Below are 18,879 nucleotides of genomic sequence, written 5' to 3'. Positions count from 1 at the left end.
GCACTGACTGCAGTTGGCTTCTGTTGCGGCAGTGGCTACCCAGTTGATGAACTCGTTCTCAGCCTCAGACATGACGGCCAGATTTCTAGCAGACAGATTATTCGTAATAACAAAACCAGAGGGGAACATGGCATTGTTTTTCATCTTTAGGAAATAGTATTTTGCCTTCATTTTTTGCTCCCATGGCTACAAGGTGACCAGCCTTAGGGGCGGGACCTGATGGACGCTGTACCCATATTTTGGCTCCAGGTTTTAAGTTACCCACTCCGACTGACCCAAATTCTCCCGTTCTATGTGTTGTTTCTATTGGGGCAGAAATTTCCTCAGGGGTTAATTGTTGACAAGGTACCACTGATAATTGAGCAACCCACATCTGTGGTTTTATAGCAAAAGAATTTGGAGTGGTATTATACACAATGAGTTTTAACTCTCCCCAGCAATCATGATCAATTATATCACCATACACTGTAATGCTTCTCATTGTAAGGCTTGAACGTGTTGTAAACCATTCATCCACATTCAAGTTTGCAGATGTGGTGGAAATGTTGGCCTGTTGATCTGCCTGCTGATTAAACAGTCTGTTAAGAGAAAGCAGAGACACATGAGCATGAGCATGGAGAACAGTGATAATGGTGGTGCGCACCAGGATCCGGATATCTTCCCAGTGTTATTTTCCCCAAACCTCTTTATTCCCAATTAACCATTTGTTTTGTTGCCATTGGGGCATCCAGGTAGTAAGACCACCTGCTACTCACCAAGAATTGGTATACAAGTGAGAAATCCCTCTGGCCTCGTCCTAAATAGCTTGGAGGACGGCTACCTATTCAGCCAGCTGGTGCTCCCACCGCTTCCTTCATCAGAACCGGTGAGTTCTGGGGGAACTCATGACTCGAGTCATAGTCACAAAGACATCACGGTTGAAGCGAGGTGCTCTGTTTCCAGCAAGGCCCAATAGCAAGTTAACAGCTGATTTTTGAAAGGGTTATAAGCTTTGCCAGCCTCTGACAGCTTCTGGGTCCAAAACTCCAAAGATACCCTCTTCCCGTCTTGTTTCTGCCTAAGGCTCCTATTAGCATGTTGTTCTACGACAGTTAGTTGCAGTTCTACTGGCCCATCCCGTAAGAGCCATAGATCCAGGGCCAACTGTACTGCTTGTTTAGCTTGTTAAGCTTGTTAAAAGCCATGCTCTATTTCTCTCCCCAGTGAAAGTCATAGTGTTTTCTAGTGACAGCATGCAGAGGTTGTAATACGTTACCCAAGTGGGGAATACGATGTCTCCAGAATCCAAATAAGCCAACAAAGGTTTGGACCTCCTTTTTAGTGGTAGGGCTTGCAAATTCTAGTATTTTAGCCTTAGCCTTGGGTAAAATAAACTATTTCCCTGCATTCCACAGGATGCCAAGGAATTTTACAGTTTGTGCAGGTCTTCAAATTTTACTAGGGTTAATTTCTTATCCTTGAGATTAGAGCTGGGGTTTTACCTGCTCCAAGCCTCAGCTGACTAGTTCTTCAGTTCTACCCTGACTGGGCTACTCAGACAGCTGCTCTCTTCAGCAATAGGCTGAGAGCTTTGAGCTGGTCAGTCAAGACAGAGGCCTGGCATCAGGCCAGGGCCAGTCTGGAAGTCAGATTCGCATTTTCCTTTTCCAGCTTACATTTCTCTTGAAGCAACCAGTTCCTATCTTGATACATCAACTTATAAGCAGCAAGCAAGCATCATCCATGCCAGGAAATTCCCTCAGTGTCCCCTTTACCAACTGCTATTCCCTGCAGCACCTCACGCACAGCCAACGGTTCGAAACGCACTAATTTATATCCCCAGTTTTCACAAAGGTCGGTTCCCTTGGACTGCTCAATGGCCAAGAGGGAGTACTGGGGGAGTTCCCATCCCAGGATATGGGAAGTCCCTGAGCTCCCAGCTGGTCCTTGCCACCGAAAAATGGCGTGCTTTTGATTTTGGATCCTGTTCGTGATGCCAGAAATGTTCTGTGTGGGAAACGCATGAGGGGAGAAGAAAAGACACACACACACACAATACCTTTAAGGGTAAACAAGCTTTATCTCACGTAAATGGCAATGGAACCATAATAAGCAAATGATATAATCATAAGCAGATTGATCTAATAAGCAAATTGCAATGGGAAGGGGAGAAGGGAAGAGATATTTACACTCACCAGACTATGGAGGATTCACCACCAGACTGGGGAGCAACGGCCTGGGCTCCAGAGTCCGCCACTCATCCGTGCACAGACGAGGAGAGGTCTCCTGAAGCTTCGGCGCGGTCTGGGACCCGAGCTCTTTTTGTAAGCAGTTGTTTAGGATGAGGCCCAGTCACGAGGGCCCTTCGAGACTGGGCTCAGGGAACACAAAATGTCAACTTGTTTTGGCGATTGTCTATTGTTTTTTAATAACTAATGTATAGGAATAGATCGAAATAGAGATTTCTCTGAAACGGCACTGATGAACGCCTCAAGGGGCTCACACAACCTGTTCCGGGACTTGGTGACCCTTGTTTGTGTCCATGTTCAATTGAGTTCAAATTTAATATTTAACTTTTTCTCCACAGTCACCCCAGCAAGGTGATCCATGGTTGCAACTAGGACAAAACAAGCATGCAGGAGGCACCCCGTTCCCAACGGCATCTCCGTGTCAGGTTTTCCACTGAACCAAAGGGGCCTCTTTCCCCAGAACCAGGCCTGGCCATCTCTGAACAAGGGATCTTGGAGGTTCAGCACTAGAAACACTCATGTTGTCTTGGTTGACCAAGATCAGTGTTTCTGCCATCCACAGGCACCAAGCAGCTTGGAGGAAATTCTCGGAAAAAGGGGAGCAGTGGGAGTGGGGCCAGCCCGTGATGATGGGCCTGAAATTGGCACCCGTCCTTGGGAAGCTTTCGCGTGGGTTTGGGATTCCGCTGACGCCGCCCGGCTCCTCAGCGGCACTGGGAAGCCGCTGAGTCTCATGCGGGCTGGTGGGTCCTGAGTGCTGCAAGGCCCTGCGGAGGAGCTGCTCTCTGAAAGCTGCCCTGACCCCTCCCTCTGCCTGTTAGGTCCTGAAAGCAGAGCCAGCCAGTCACCTGCTTGCAACAAAAGCTGGTGTCTCCAACCCTCCAGTTTCACTCTGACAAGGGCAGTTTCAGAGCCCCAAGCTTCGTGTTACCGAGGAAGCATTTTATCTCCACTTGACTCCAGGTGCCCTGTCCTTGTCACTGCTGGATCTCTCACCACAGGGCGATGAAAGAGGGGTAAAACCAGGTCTCCAGGGAAAGAGGGGGGAAGAGAACGGCGCAGTCCAGGATGGGTATTCCAGTGTGGGCGTTGCAGGAGTAGCCTCTCACCGCAGGGTGAGCCAGCCTTCACACCGGCTACTTCCTCTGCCTGGATGCTGTCACCCAAACTTCTCTGTAACTCCCACCTGGAGACGCTGCCTCTGGTCTCTGCTCCAGTGAGACCTCCCCGTGGCCCTATTTAAACGGCGGCTTCCCTCAGTGCCACCGCATCGTCCACACGCCAATGCCCCTACTCCGTGATTTCTTTTTCCGCTCAGCACCTGTTATCCTGTCGTCCATGCTTTGTGTTGACTTGAGTTTTGTTTGCTGGTCTCTCCTCAGGCTTCCCCTGGAAAGTGAGTTCCATGAGGGTAGAGTGTGAGTCACTCTTGTTCTTGCTGTTTCTCCTGTGCCCAGAACAGTGCCTGCTGCTCAGTCAATGCCTGATAATGGAGTGAACAGATTTCTGCTTTCTGTGGCCACCTGTGGGTCACAGAAGGCCCAGAGGTTACAAGCAACTTCTGGTATTTGAAGAATGGAGAAAAAGGACAGAGAAGTATGAAAAGGAGCCTCGTTTGGATGCATCCGCTGAGCACTGAAGGGGAGGACCCTTAGGTGGCCCCGTCCTTTGCAAACAGGCTCAGTGTTTCTCCCACACTCACCCCAGGGCCCAGAATCCATGCACACCTGCAGGGTGGGGCAGGCCGACTCAGACTGACACGTCCAGCCTCTGCCCAACTCCTCTGTTGGAGGCTTTGTGGGGAATTTGGCAGAGCCTGGCCATTCCTTCACTAATTCGGCCGTTGTAGAAAAACCACCCAATTAACAGGTCTGAGCTCTTTCCTCTAATCCTGGGGACTAGAGGTGACTGCCATTTTGAGGCCAGTTAAGAGTTCTTGCCCCCTCCTGGAAGCCCTGCACTGCTGGGAAGCAGGTGGACACACACTTCCAAGAATGAATTCCAAGCGAATTCTCCCATCACTTCTTTCCCCTAGGAGTGCAGGCTGAGGGAATGTCTCTTTCAGATGTCAACTCCTGTGGTCTCAACTAGGCCTCCGGGCAAAGAGGGGGAAAGAGAATGGGGCATTCCAGGATGGGAATTCCAGGGTGGGCATTCCAAGGAGTAAGCGGAATTCTGAGAAGGAGGACATGCATGATGCATGCATGGCCCATCCAGAAGGTGCAGGATCATCTCCCCAGCCCAAGCCTTTAATCACATCTGTGAGGACCCTCTTCGTATAGAAGGTGACATGGTCCCAGGTTCTGGGGATTAAGATGTGGATGCCCCTGTTCAGCTGACCACAGCCACTGAGGGACCCACTATTGATCCCCCACCCATTCTGATAAAGGATTTTATGATGTCAGAAACCACAAACAGCTCATCTCCGCACCCTCCACTGGCGAGTTTGTGAGCATCTTGGGGGCAGCATCTGAGGGTCCGTCCTGGTGCTGGTGTGTCATAGGTGTGGGGGCCTGGTCTGAGGCTGAACACGCAGCAGGACCAGCCTCCGGCCCGCCCCAGCTGGAAGGGGTGAGTTTTGCACATCTTGCTCTATAGCTCACTCTCCCCTGCCATTCCCACTGAGGCAGTGAGTTCCAGACTGCTCTGGGGGTTACAGAAAACCTCTGGTATTTGAAGAGGGAGAAAAAGGGCAGATAAGTATGAAAAGGAGCCAAATTTGGATGCATCCACTGAGCACTGAAGGGGAGAACCCTTAGGTGGCCCTGTCTCTTTGCAAACAGGCTCAGTCATTGCAGGCCTCTGAGGCAGCCCTCAGACGGGACCCTGGCTCAGCTCAGCTCAGCCGACAACAGGCAGCAGAGCTGTGCCGGCCAGGTGGCCTTGCCCTCCTGGGGAGCCAGGGTTGCCTGCGCAAGCCTGAGCCCTCTAGTGGATACTGCGGCCATCGTCCGTCAGGCCTCTGCAGGCACCTGGTCCCTCCTGCCGTTGTCTGCACAGCCTGCGCCTCCAGGCCACCCCCACGCCTGGGTTCTGCCTGCACGCCCAGACTTGGTGGGGAGGAGTGAGCCCAACAACTGTTTCCAAACCCTGTGCAGACAGAGCCCTGGCATCTCACCATCCCTTCCAAATGCCAGAACCCACCCTGGGCACCCACGCCCCGATGGGTCCCAGCCCCGGGTGACTCCCTCCTTGCATGGAGTAGGGACTCAAGCACACCCAGAAACACAGTGAGGCCGGGCCCAGGCTCTCTCTTGGTTTTGACCCTGTTGCAGGCCTGCTGACCCTTGGGGACACAGTCTCCCCGGGTGGCAAGATGTCCATTCAGAATAAAATAAAATTAAAAATTATGAAAACTCAACAAGCTGGTGCACATGCAGTCACCTGCATATTCTGCAATTCAGAGAATAACAGGCGGTTTTCCAAAATCGAACTTCCAGGAACATGTCCCACATCATCCTCAATGTAACCATAAACCTCACGCAAAGGAACGGCAGTCCCACTGGAACGCAAGCCCCTCCGGGTGGCTGAGGCAGTGTGCTCTGTCCCCAGCTCCTAGGAGGAGGCCTGGCTTACAGCAGGTCCTCCATAAACATCATCTGGAATCTAACCTTGGGGTTCTCCGGCGTTTTTCGGCCACCCTACCTCTTCCCATTGATCCCTGGGCATCCGATTTTCCTTCTGCAAAATGGAGTTTACACTCACGAACATGTTTGTGTTTGCAAAAGGCATTACCAGATGTTTAAGAAATTCTGGGTGCCAACTAACAAGATTCTAGTTAACGGCACCAAGTGAACAGTGCCACATCCTAGCACCAGTGGCCACGTTTGCTCCGTTGGCACCTTCAGCTGTGTGCGATGGTGACTCCCCAGACAGGGATTCCAGCGTTTCCATAAACCCCAGCCACCTGTGTGCTGCAGGCTTCTCTGGAGCGCGTGGAATATTCATTCCACAGGTATTTAGGGAGGACCTTCTGTAAACCAGGCCTCCTTCTAGGGGCTGGGGACAGAGCATACTGACTCAGTCACCCAGAGGGGCTTTCATTCCAGTGGGATTGTCGTTCCTTTGGGTGAGGTCAGTGGTTATGCTGGGGATAGTGTGGACATATTTCTTGAAGTTCGAAGCTGGTGCTGTGAGCAGCGGGCCCTCTGAGAACAGGACTGGAGCCAACCTGCACCACTGCACTTCCCATGACACTGGCCTGGCTGGGGTCCTGATCTTGAGAATCTACCGTTTATACAGTGGTGAACAGGCAGTCCCCTCTGGAGCCCTCTATCTGGGCAGGACCTCTGCCCAGAGGAGCCGGCTGAGGACAGAGTAAGTTCCATGGGAGCATGGAGGCCGGCTGTCCTCTCTGTGAGGCTTGCTGGGCCCCACACGGCTGGGGTGCTGGAGGCCTTTGCTGGGGCTTTGCGAACATCAGTACCCCGGGGTTACCGTGGCTGGGGGCGTGGAGTCCTGGGCAGGATCAATGCATCACTTATTCCTCAGCGCCCTCCCCATCTGGAGTGGGGGGTCTTGGACTTCCTCCCATCTCAAGGCATGTAAGAGCTAGGTGTGGCCAGCAAGGCACCCTGCAACTGTGATGTCCCAGCCACCCACTACAGGCCAAGCTGTGCCAGGCGGCACTCCCAGGCTCAGGGGACATGGCTAAGGAAGGGTCCATGGGATGTCAGCACAAAAATGCTTTGAAGCAGCCCACATTGATACACCAGGAAAATCACTCAAAAGCCCCTGACTAACTACAGTTAGTAAAAGCTGCCAGTGTCGCAAGCACACTGTGAGTGGGGTCCTAGAGAGTCCATGACACACAAGGCTGGCACTCTGAGTAGCACCTCCTCCGAGAATAGGGCTGGAGCCCGGCTTGCATCATCGCATGTCCCATGTCACTGGGCCTGGGGGCTTGGTCTTTAGAATCTGCCTTTTACACAGTGACAAGCAGGCCGTCCCCTCTGGAGCCCCCTCGGCCAGCCCTGGCATTGCTTGTTCCCCGACTGCGGTGCTGTGTCCTGGGCACTCCGTGGATTCCCTTCTTCTTTAGGGGTATCAGAGCCCGGTGGGGTCAGCCACCTGTGCAGACTCCTCTCCAGACAATTCAGCTCTGGTGCAGAGGTGGCCTGTGGCTTGTGGAACATCAGAAGACAGAGGAGCCTCCTGGAGACTGAGCCCCAGCACCGACACGGCCGGGCCCCTCCCATCAGGTTCCCACACGGCCTTCTCGACAGGAGCTCCTTGGAGGAAACCCAGCTGCGTGCCGACCACAGAGAACCTCGCTCAAGCTAGGAAAGTTCTTGGACTGCTTAATAAAATCAAAATGTTTGTTAATAAAATCATACTTTAGGTGCCCCAGGGGACGTATGATTTGAGGAAATGTTGCAGGTGGGTTTTATTGATTTAGAAATGACTTAAATGTCTCCACCTCTGGGACTGGCACCAGAACACAGGGATCACCAAGCATCCTGCCTTCAGAGTGTTCCTGGACCAGCTGGAGGGAGGGGACAGGTCCCACACACAACCCCTCCCCAGGGATTGGTATTTGGGAGAGACACGTCTTCCCCCTTCCCATCTACCAGGGCACGGGTGTGGATTTCCTTCCGGAGTCCTTTTTCACGGTCACCATTTCACAATTATGTCATCAGATTTTCTAGGCAAGACCTTGTAAATCACTACATATTTACTTATCAAATAGTAGGTATTTGAATACCAACTATCTAAATACTACCTGTACCTCATATTTAAACTTACTTATTAAACACTGGGTATTTAAACTTGCTTATCAAATCTTAGGTAGTCGAATACCTATTTATTTCAATACTATCTATACCTCATATTTAAACTTAGCTATTAAATACTAGGTGTTTAATTTAAACTTACGATATACTAGGTATTTGGCCATGTCACGCCAATTAGAATGGCGATCATTAAAAAGTCTGGAAACAACAGATACTGGCAAGGATACAGAGAAATAGGAGCGCTTTTACACTGTTGGTGTGAGTGTAAAGTAGTTTAACCATTGTGGAAGACATTGTGGAGACTCCTCAAGGAGCTAGAACCAGAAATAATATTTGAGCCAGCAATCCCATTACTGGATATATACCCAAAGGATTACAAATCGTTCTACCATAAAGACACATGCACACTTATGTTTATTGCAGCACTATTTCCAATAGCAAAGATTTGGTACCAACCCTAATGCTCATCAGTGATAGACTGGATAAAGAAAATGTAGCACATATACACCATGGAATACTATGCAGCCATAAAAAAGGATGAGTTCACGTGTTTTGCAGCGACATGGATGAAGCTGGAAACCATCATTGTCAGCAAACTAACACAGAAACAGAAAACCAAACACTGCATGTTCTCACTTATAAGCGAGAGTTGAACTTTGAGAACACTTGGACACAGGGAGGGGAATATTGCACATTGCGGCCTGTCGGAGGGTGGGGGCAAAGGGGAGGGAGAGCATTAGGAGAAATGCCTAACGCATGCGGGGCTTAAAACCTAGATGATGGGATGATAGGTGTGGCAAACCACCATGGAACATGCATGCTTATGTAACAAACCTGCACGTTCTGCACATGTAAAATTAAAGTAAGATTTTTAAAATTTTACTTGTAAATTATCAAGTAATTTATTATTACAAGTAAAATTAGCACATGTAAAATTAAAGTAAAATTTAAAAAAAGAAATTTAAAAAAAGAAATCCTAGGTATTTGAATGCCTAGTGCCTAGTAGGTATTTACTTCCCTATTCCCTAGTAAATTACACATCACCTAGTAAGTTGCAGGCTCCAGGCAATATGGGAGAAGCTGTAAACATGTGGGTGCTTGGCGTTGCAGTCGGCCCCCTCCTCTGCTGACTAATCCACTTTCCCACGCCCACCTTGTTGTCCATAACTAAAACCCAAGCCCTAACAAAATTCCAGTGATTGCAGGAACCTGTCAGTCACCTGTGGGTTTTTTACTCCTCTCTGCCACGGGTCTGCTATGCTGAGCACTGAGGAGGCAGAGGTCATGTTGCAGAAAGTAGGGGCTGCCACGGACAGATTTGGGACAGAAGAGAGACATGATCAGGAGCTTCAAAGGAGGGCCTAGTGTATCCCGGAGGAGAGAGGCTATGTGACCTGGCTGCAGGGGCCACGAAAGCAAGGAGATGAAAGACTGACCGTGAGCTGGAGCAAGGCCTTGGGGACTGAGGGAACATCTGTCTTTTGCTGAAGGCGCTGTTGGAAAGGCCTGGGTGAGAGAACTGCCACCTGAGCTCCAGGGCAGGGGGCTGGAGGTGGATTTGGCTGAGTTTGACTGGGACAGGGCAAGCAGGGGAGGCTCTGGGGCCAGAGAGACAGGGGTTGTGCAGCTGCACATCCTGGACCAATGGCTTCACCTCTGAGCCCACCCAACAAGGAGAACTGCAGAGGGACAGAGAAAGTTTGAACCCGTGGCCCCATTCCCTATTATGAAAGGCTCTGGAAGTAGATAGTTTAGAAAGGGCTCTCTTGGGCAGGGGACTGTGCATAGAGAGATGAGTCTATGGTGACTTGTGTTTTACGTGCACTTCAGCGTTTATGAAGTTCAGTTGCCACCGTCTCGTTTTATTCTCACCAGCGCCCTGTGAAGAGAACTAGGCAGATTCTCTAATCCCTGTGCTATCCACGAGTTGTGTGACGTACAGAGTGATTTGTGACTTTTTGCACAGGACATGTCAGGAGGGAGATGCTCACAGGGTGTTTGTCCTAGAACGCTCCCACCTCTTTCCCGCCCAGCTCAGCACCGTCCCAAGGGTGGGAACAGGAGTGGGACGAGAAGACAGAGGCCACTTTTGATGGGGGCTTTAGCTGGGGTCTGCTGAGTGCATCTGTGGGGGTGGGTTTGGGTTTTAGCCTCTGGGACTTGCCTGAAGCGAGACGTGTGCACGATGCATGTGATTGTTAATGATGCCTTCTCAGCGGCGTCTGCGACTCCCTTGCAGCCTGTGGGTGCAGGCTTGGTGTTGATGAGGGTGACATAGCAGCTTCTGTCTCTGAAGGGTTGGCCGGCCTGCCCCTTACCAGCCATAGGACCAGCCCGGAGAAGGCTGGAGGCAGATCCCACTGCCTGAGGGCCTGGGTGCAGTCTCACTGCCCGAAAAGCAGCACCAACACCTGCGAGCTCCTTAACAATGCGAGGTGTCAGCCTCATCCCAGACCTCCTATCTGACAAAATCCCTGGCATAGACCCAGCCCTGTGCCTGCACAGAGCCCAGTCCTAATGCCCCCACCTGGAAGGGGCTTCTGTTGTCCTGGGACCAGCTTCAGAATGGCAGATGATGAAGCCAAGACCCACGGATCCACCGAGGGTCAGGGGCCCGGCCTGAGTCGCTTGGCTGGTGGCAACTCGGCTGGTGGCAGCTCTGGAGTTCAGCCCCGGTGAAGCTCCCTCCCAGGATTCCAGGACCCGTCTGGGGGCCTGGCTCGGAAGATGTGCTGCCTCTGGGCTTGCCAGTGTGTGGAGCATTTCACTGGGGATTTCCAGGATTGTGTGGCTGTTGCTTAGGTATGAGTAAGACGTCTCATAAGATAAACTCTCACGGAGGGAAGAACACATCTCCTTCTTCCCTTTGAGGTCAGGCTTGGGTAGAGGAGGTACTGCCACTCCTCCTGGGATCTTCCCATGTGCAGGGCGGTTCTCCAGTGCCTGAGGCACAGACACCGCCCCGGAGCCCCAGCCTCGGCCTGGAGCCCTGCATAGGGCCTGCAAAGCACATGAGGGTGTTTACTGTGGTGATACCTGGTACAGAGACTCACCAGGTCCTGTATGTGCATTAATGCTATCAACCCTCACAAAAGCCCACAAGGAAACTGGGGCTCAGAGCGGTGAGAAATGTGCCCAGGGTGGCACAGCAGGCATATCCAACCCAGGTCCTGCTGGTTCTAGGGCCCACTGAGTCTGCTCCCCACCCCAGGCTCTGCTCAGGATGAATGGGTGGGAGCTCTGTCCCTCCCAGCCCCTCTGGCCCAGGGAAAGCTTTCTCTGGCACCAGCAGCATGGCTCTCGGCCCCTCTTCTGTTCTGTCTTCTTCCAGGCTGCACACCTGTCATTTCTTCCCTTCAGCCCTCCACACTCGGAGTGGAGCCTGTTTCCAGCCTGCAAGTCAATCCCATGCTGCTGGGTGCTCACTGTCCCGGGTGGCAGAGGCCATGGCTGCTTGGTCACCGGGTCGGTGATCTTCCCTGGCTGCTGGGTGCTGGCCGTCCTGGGTGGATGAGTCCATGGCTACTTGGTCACCGGGTCGGTGATCTTCCCTGGCTGCTGGGTGCCTGGCATCTGGGTGAATGAGTCCGTGGCTGCTTGGTCACCGGGTTGGTGATCTTTCCTGGCTGCTGGGTGCCTGGCATCTGGGTGGCAGAGGCCATGGCTGCTTGGTCACCGGGTTGGTGATCTTCCCTGGCTGCTGGGTGCTGGCCGTCCTGGGTGGATGAGTCCGTGGCTGCTTGGTCACCGGGTTGGTGATCTTCCCTGGCTGCTGGGTGCTGGCTGTCCTGGGTGGATGAGTCCATGGCTACTTGGTCACCGGGTTGGTGATCTTTCCTGGCTGCTGGGTGCTGGCCGTCCTGGGTGGATGAGTCCGTGGCTACTTAGAGGCGTGGTCAGTGATCTTTCACAACCTTTCTCAGAACAAGCTCAGATATGAGAGTGGGCCACCTCTGCTGATCCAACCAAGTTAAGAAAAGGCGAAGAAAAGCAAACAGACATCAGTCTACCCTTGCTGTTGCCCAAATCGTAATTTTCATGCATCAAGATGACTGTGGGGTCCTCAAGTCACTTGGAAATACGAAAAGGGAGGGGGCAGATGCAAAGAGAATGCAGGCATATGAGTGGTGAGATTGTGTCCTCCCCGAGCAAGTGTCCCTCTGGATTCAAGCCCCAGCACTGCCATCCCTGCAGTTGTTGAAGGACACCCTCTGCCTTCTTCCCGTCCCTGCAGTTAATGAAAACTAACGCCACTGGAGCCCAGTGCTATCTTCTTTTGGACTCAGTTGCCCTGGAAAGTCAGCTCACCCCCTTCCCTGCCTTCTCCTTTTTGACTTTAAACAAATGGACAAAATCACACCCTGCTGCCTTCTGATGAACCAAATTCTCTGGCACTAACAGAGTGATTTCTATTCAGTTCCCGTCAATCCTATTCCTGTCAGGTTCGCTGGCTGCTGATGGAAACATGCAGTGGGTGTGACTGTCAACACACAACACCAAGAAGCTGAGAATCAGGGGTCGGCTCTTTCTAGGATGTGACCTGGAGCAGCAGAAAGGAGTGGCACTCCCTACTCCCACCCAGCCTGGTGATTCAAGGGTCTCGGCAAAAGCTGTTCAGCCCCGAGGCTGAGTGTGTGTGAGGCTGTGACATCCCCTCCCTGGGTCATTTGCAGTCAGAATATCTTCCCATCTGGGGCTGCTTTGTCCTGGCAGGCCCAGTAATGCACCCATGCCTGAATGAGAGTGGGGGCCGCTGCATGGCAGCCTGACCTGGTCTCACCTTGAGGCAGGTGTACTCTAAGCTCCCAGGAGCCTGACGGACACACACTATTCTCCCTTAGTGAGTTTTAGAATCCCCAGAACTGCCTCACTCCCCTTCTGAAAACAAGGGTTCCCAGGTAACCAAACAATCACCCCCGAAACAGGCATGCATTTCCATCTGTATCTTAATTCCACAAATAGTAGAATTTCTGTAGGACAAAGACGCTATAGAGATTGGCCACAAAGGGACAGCGTCTGCTGCCAGTTCATGGTCCCCACCTCACCACTCCCCTTTCACAGCAAAAACAAACTAAGTGCCAGACAGTGCCCTACACCCCGCCCCCCAGCCTTTCTACTGTAACTAGGATTCACCCTGGATAAGTCCAGGCCTCTGTGAAAGAACTCTCCTGAGGACTAAAGGACGAATGGTTTTCTTTCCCTTAGGTGGACTTCTGAGTCGAGGCCCTGACAGGAGTCAGGGAGTGGCACCTAAGGCCAGGCCAGGCAGGTGCTTTGAGTCTGTGGAGGCACCGCCCCAGCGTGTTCTTGATGGACACTGTATCCTGAGGCTGGCTCGTCTCTCTGCTTTATGTGTTTTCACACTTGTCAACCTGGTAGGTTTCCAATTGTTTTTAGCAATCTTCTCTTTGAAAGAAAAGGAGCTGCACCCAACAGTGTCATACAAACCCGTGTATCGGCTGGCAAAACGCAATTCCTTCTGAGACCTGAGAATGATTTTCTAGATGGCTCATGGCAGAACCTTAACAGACACAAGCACGTAGACCCAGATAGCAAGAGGGAGATTCATGGAGTGAAATAGCTTTCGTGAACGTGGGCACAGGAGAATGAAGGTTGGGGGAAGCTGCCCTTCTGGTGGCCTTGGCAGAGAAACCGATACTAAAACTCAGGGGAAGGAAACACCTCCCATGAAAACCTTTAAAAAGAACACTTTGTTTTGGATGGCATCTGTGTTCTGGCAAATGGCTGAGCACTGAGCAGGCCAGATCAGTTCGTTTTGCGAATTTTATTTTAAGTAATTGAGTCATCTAAGGATGATTTACCAAGTGCCTCTTGCATGGGAGTTTCTATACAAAGCCCTGGGCAACCCAGGGTGGAAGTTGCTAGCCCTGCCTTCAAGAAGCGCAGCTGGACTGCAGGCATGGCCTGGGAGGAGTCTAGCATTCTTCTGTAGTCAATCCTTACGTCCATTTGTAAGAATGTTGAATACAGGTGTAGCTTGGAGCAGGGCTCAGTCACCCTGAACAGTTTCCAGTTCTCCCCTACACCAAAATGGCTCAAGCCGGTGCCCAGAAATAAGAACCCAGAGACATCTCTTCTGCCCAGCACTTTCCTGCCGCTTCCCTTAAGCGGACGATTCAGGCATTTGCCCGTGATCTTAAAGTGACTCACACCCTGTTCCTTATATATACTGCCAATTGCCACACGCTCTGTCTCTCTGCCTGACTATGTCTCTGCCTGGGAGGACGGAGGGCTGCCCTCCCCAACTCACTGCTCGCTCCTTGCCCAGGATTTGTAAGTAAAAAGTCTTCAAACTCGTTTCCTACTGTGGTGTGCACTGAATTCGTGCCTTCCGTCGGAGGATCTAGGTGTTACCCCAGGCTTTGAGATGCCAGGGAGAACGCAAAGCCGGGCTTCCAGCACCAGAGCAACAGTCAGGCAGGCATAAACCGGACACGGCTCAGACAAAAGCCAGCCGGGCATCTACCAGAAGGACCAAGTTCCCCAGGAGGGACGCTTGGTCATGGGTCTGACAGCCGGGCATTAGGCCATCCACCAGGTAATAGAAGTTTCCTGTGAAAGGCGCACTGTGAACACCACGTTAGCTCCCCTTCATTTTCCATTAGGGCAGGATTGCCAACTGCCCTGATAGTGAAACTGCCAACTTGGCTGGTGGCTCGCAAAACGTTTTCAACCAGGAAAAGGCAAAACATAAAGAGTCAGCCGTACTTCTGGCATCAGAGTCAGACCTGCCTCCAGTGGGAGGCTTTGGCCATGACCTCCAATCACACCTCCTTGCTAGATTCTCTATGCCTATAGCGCTAGCAAGGAAGAGGATTGGAAGTGCCACGTGAGGTGGGCACGGCTCACAGCCTGGAGGGTCTCATGTGACGTGTTCGGCCTTGACCCTATTAACAAGGTTATAGGAATCTATTTTCTGGATAGAGGTTGGGCGGGTGGACTTCTAAAGGTACCATGAAGGTTCTTGTCTGGGAACAAATCTCAGTCTTGCTTGGTCTCAGATGCAGCCTTGGGAGCTGGGACATTCCAGGGAATTTTAGAGTTGACTGCAGACAGGGACCATTCGGGGCTCCCCCCGCAGGGACAACTCCCCATGTTCCTAGTTCCCATTCAGGGTCGAGTCAATACTGCCCCTGGAGGGGTTTGCGTTCATGTTTTTCAAAGTTCTATCATCTTCTGTAGACAGAAAAATGGCAGAATTCATTGTCCGAGTCCAGTTGTATTTTGGGAGTGTCTCCCCAACAGGTGTTTGCAAAGATTTTCAGGTTTAGAGGAGTCACATAGGAGAACAAAAGGCAGCTTTGGTTTTGAAGTTAACAAATGCACAGGAACATAATTTGGAATCTCCGTATTTATACATATATAATTATACTAACATGATACAAAAATACAATATTTAATATTTATGTTGATGCAAAGGGCGGAGAAGCCTCTGAGCCTGCTGGTATACCTTTTAACCTTAATGTGGTAACCCTCGGGAGCATTTGCAAGGGGACTTTGGAACTCTGGACTCCTGCTTCTGGGCTGCAGCCTCCAGACATCCTCTCTAGCCTATAACATGGCTACTGGGGTCATACGGGGTGACTCCAGCCATTCCAACATGTTTAGGCTATCTTAATGATGAGGTGAGGCTCCATGATTGGGAACGTGACCCCTCTGGTTATTACATTTCTTCAGGAGCCTTTGTCCTGGTCCCAGAGGCTGACCAGACCACTGAAAAGGAGAAAACAGGAATGTTAATTATGTAGCTCCCATGCTACCCAGAGAATTTACTGTGCGAGTACCCAACAACTGCCTGGGAAAATTGAGGGCGCGCGCCCTTGGAAAACAAGGTTCTTCTGCACATTGCCCATATCAGTGCTTACAACAGACCTCACGGCTGGAAGAATCTCAAGCATGACCTGATAATAACATGCTCTTAGCAATGGGGGCTGAAATGACTGATGCTATGCCAAGCAGTGGGTTAAGTGGATTCCAGGAATTGTTTCTGATTCTCAGCAGCAGCAACCTGCCTGGCACGTGGTCAATTCCATCCTCATCACTAAAACCCAACCTCTTCAAGGTTGCCAAGGACTTCCACGTGGCTGAATCTAAGGGATGTGTCTGTGCTCATCATGCTCAACCTTTCTGCAGTATTTAGCACAGCAGGTCCTCCTTCTCTCATGTCACCCCTCCCTGGGTCACTTTCTACCTCCCTGGCAACTCCTCCCCAAACTACTTTGCTGTCTCCTGTTCCTTGGCTCAATCTTTAGAGATCGGAGCACCCCGTCTCACTCCTGACCCCTTCTCATCTCTATCTCCACTGATTCTAACTTCATCATCCAATCCCATGGCTTTAAATCACCCTGTGGGCTGATGATTCACAAACGTCGGTCTCCTCCCCGTGGCTCTGGTCTCACACATCCAGCTGCTTGCTTGACTTCTCCACTTGAAAATGCACCACACATCTCAAGCTCAACATGTCCCAGGGGCAGCCTGGTCTCCTGCCTGCCCTGGCATTGTGCCTCACTGGTCTTCCGCCTTTCAATGAATCTGACCGCCCCAAAACTCGAAAGGCGCTCCAGATACTGTGCTTTCTCCTCCTCCCGCACTCAAATCCTCACTCGGCTCTGCTGCTGTCTGGCTGGGTCATTGCAAGGCTCGAGATCCCTGTACCTGCTGTATCTGCTGCACTGCCCCCATCATGGGCCCATCAGCGTCCTGGATTCCTGCAGTAGCTCCCACCCATCTTCCCACGGCTTTTCATGCCTCAGAGCCTGCTCTCCACAAGCAGCCAGAGTGGCTTCTGTTTGGCTTCTTTGTTTTTAATGTAAACCAAATCCATTGCTTAAAATCTTTCCATAACTTTCTGAGTCCTTAGAGCAAAACCTAAGCCCCTTAGTACAGTCCACAAGACGTCCTGTGGACGGGTCTTTGCTGGGGCATTTTCGTTGTCATGTCCTCTAGCTGGCAGGTTCTTCCCCACCCTTAGCACATAATGTCTCACCAACCAGCCCCCAGGCACCCCTTCCGCCCACCTCTCTAAAGCCATGTTTTGCACCTGTGCCTGCTCATTCGTTTCCTTAGGATGCAATAACAAAGCACCTTAGGCCAAAGGGCTTCAACGACAGAACTTATTTTCCCACTGCCCTGGAGGCTGGAACCTGAGACCAAGGTTGGCAGGGCTGGTTTCTCCGGAGACTTCTCTCCTTGGCTTTTAGATGCCATCACCTTTCCGTGTCCTCACATGGCCATCCCTCTGTGTCTGTGTCCTCATGTCCTCTTTTTATAACGACGCCAGTCAGATTGGATCAGGACCTACTCTAATGACCTCATTTTAACTTAATGGCTTCTTTACAGACCCTGTCTGCAAATATGCCACTTTCTGAGCTCCTGGGGGCAAGGACGCCAACAGGTACATTTGGAGGGACACAGCCCAGAACACATTGTCCTGACCCTCCACATCTCATCTCTCTGCTTCTTTCTCTCGAGTAGTCACTATGTTTTGGAATGACCTCCCTCTCTTTTTATTTTTTCACCTTTTTTGTTGGTTTTCTCCTAGGATGGATATTTTGTTTGTTTATTTGTTTGTTTGTTTTGAGACAGAGTTTCTCTCTTGTTGCCCAGGCTGGAGCGCAATGGCACGATCTCAGCTCACTGCAACCTCCGCTTTGGAGGTTCAAGTGATTCTCCTGCCTCAGCCTCCCAAGTAGCTGGGATTACAGGCATGTGCCACCATGCCCAGCTAAAAATTTTGTATTTTTAATAGAGATGGGGTTTCACCATGTTGGTCAGGCTGGCTGGTCTCGAACTCCTGACCTCAGGTGATCCACCCACCTCAGCCTCCCAAAGTGCTGGGATTACAGGCATGAGCCACTATGTCCAGCTGGGATAGACATTTTATGAGGCTTTTCTGCTTGTTCACTGCCAAGTCCTCATCGTCCATACCATGGAGGCTGTGATGACATCTTCTACAAATACTTGGGAAAGTTCCAGAGGAGAGGGGGGTTCAGTGGAGGGGATGAACAGCAGGAGGAATTGCTCTGGTTATGATTAGTCCCATGGAAAAGATGGGGAGGGCTCGGGGGCCAGACATCGCTGAGATGCCCAGATGTGGGTCATTCTAAACTCAAAGCTCATCACTTTCTCCCGCTCTGCCCCTGCCTATAGGAGTGGGCATTGCTGCTTCTCAAGCTCTGGGCCAGAGCAGAAAAATCCCTGGCCACCCTCTGTGCAGAACAGACGTGAGTGAGACTCTTACAAGGCCACCTGCCCAGCCCTGGTGGCTCCTAGTCCAGGACACGGAAAGCGGGCTGCTGCCTCAGAAAGCCAGGAGGGCGAGAAGACCCTGAGAGTGTCCAGAACCCAGAGAACTGGATTAGGACCTAGAGGCGCTGGGTCCCTGGAGCCCCAGAGGGAGCAGATCCAAAAATGGAATTGTGCTGTCTTGCATCCTCTCCCGGCCAGTTCAGTGCAGAAGTTTACTCTGTGAATGGTCTCCTCTGTCTGCTGTCACAGAATACCACCTACTTGATGGCGTTAAATAGCAGAAATTTATTCTCCCACAGTTCTGGAGGTAAGAAGTCCAGAGTCAAGGCATCAGCAGGGCCATGCTCCCTCTGAAGGTTCTGGGAAAGGGTCCTTCCCCACTTCATCCAAGTTCTAGGGACTCCTGACGTTCCTCACAGATGGCCACATCACTCCAATCGCTGCCTCTGTCTTCACATTGCCTTGTCCTCTGTATGTATTTGTCCCCAAACTCCCTCTGTCTCTCTCTTATAAAGATACACATGATTGCATTTGGGGCCTGCCCAGATAATCTAGGATAAGCTCTTCTTTTCAAGATCCTTAACCTAATCACATTTTTTGCCATAAAAGGGAACATTCTCTCTTCTGTCACTTAAGGCGGCATTCCCGTG

Source organism: Chlorocebus sabaeus, chromosome 20, assembly GCF_047675955.1.
Source record: "Chlorocebus sabaeus isolate Y175 chromosome 20, mChlSab1.0.hap1, whole genome shotgun sequence".
Taxonomy (NCBI): domain Eukaryota; kingdom Metazoa; phylum Chordata; class Mammalia; order Primates; family Cercopithecidae; genus Chlorocebus; species Chlorocebus sabaeus.
Note: the sequence above shows the minus strand (reverse complement) of the source record.